A 1,503-nucleotide genomic window follows, 5' to 3' on the forward strand; every position below is an offset into this window, starting at 1 on the left:
TGACACTAAATGATTTCTTACCTTTTTGATTAGAGAAGATTTTCCCCTTCCCCTCCCATGGACCATAGTAATATATTGTTTAGATAAACTTAGATTTCTTACCATGCAATAATTATTGGAATTATATGACCAAACTAGGTAAAATCCTGTCAACCAATAGACAAAAATAAGCAAACAAACCAATAAAATAAATAAAATTCAAGGGTGCTTTGTAATTGAATGCAAATAAGTAACCATGTTTTTAAACATTTTAACAACCCATTTAAAATGTATTATCATTTACCTAAGTAACTGTAATGCTATTTTAAGTTCATGGATTTATTTTTTAAATAGACCTTAAAGGAATTCAAAACTTAATCTGAAATAATTATAATGATCCATGAAAGGAATAACTGTTCATGTTAAAACCCTCAGGTTATTCCAATTAAAAAAAGCATGAAATGTACACATATATTGGAAGCTGAATTTTAAGTAAATAACTTAGTTGATTATTATTTCTGTATTATACCCCAAAGGTACAAATTCACATTATGCAATCTAGAAATTGTCAGTTTGAACAATGGAGTAATTTGTGAGTTCATGGAATGCCATAAAAAGGAAAAAAATAATAACGAGAATAAAAATGGCTAACTTGTAAGAAACTCGATATAATACACATTTGCTAAGCCAACTTTTTAAAGAATGGATGGACTCTTACCTATGCTATTATGAAAGAGCAAGAATTTATAAAGAAATCCAAACACTGATAATTCAACAGACTCATGGGAAATCTTGTGGAAATAATTGTTGAATCTTTTATCCCTGTTGAGTTCACTCACCTTTTGATGTCCTAACAATAGATTAGCCACATAATTTTCTCGACTACCTACCCTACTGTTACTATGATGATGTTAACCATTAAGTCATCTCTCATAGGTGATGTTTGGCAGTTTTTTGTAAGTACCATTGTCCTGTATAGCAACTTTTTTTCACTGCATAGCACATTACACTATCAATATTTTTCACAAACTAGATTATTAAATATTCATTCTAATTCTTATTTCTGCCTAGATTAACAATAGTTTTCCAGTCTTACAATGAAAACTTGGAATTGACTCATTTTTTTAGTGTTACCTCTACATGGTTTTAAAGCAAAGCTTGCTACTCTTTATTTAAAATATCTTGCAGGGGTGTTTGGGTGGCTCAGTAAGCTAAATCTGACTCTTGATTTCAGCTCAGGTTATGATCTCAAGTTCATGAGTTTGAGCCCTGCATTAATCCCTGCTTGGTATTCTCTCTCTCATTCTCCCTCTCTCTATCCCTCTCCTGTTTGCATGTGCTTTCTCTCTCTCTCAAAATAAAGAAATAAAACTTCATTTTTTAAAATCTTGTAATTTGCCTCTTTTCTCCAGTTGACTTGTCATCACCATAAAGTCCATAATCATTGTCATTATAATGATAACAGCTATGAGTTATTAAGAACTCTCTAGTACTTTAGCAGTAATGAAGTAGAATCAGGAAACT

The sequence above is a fragment of the Hyaena hyaena genome, unplaced genomic scaffold (genome assembly GCF_003009895.1).
Source record: "Hyaena hyaena isolate Hyena2069 unplaced genomic scaffold, ASM300989v1 scaffold_979, whole genome shotgun sequence".
NCBI classification, from domain to species: domain Eukaryota; kingdom Metazoa; phylum Chordata; class Mammalia; order Carnivora; family Hyaenidae; genus Hyaena; species Hyaena hyaena.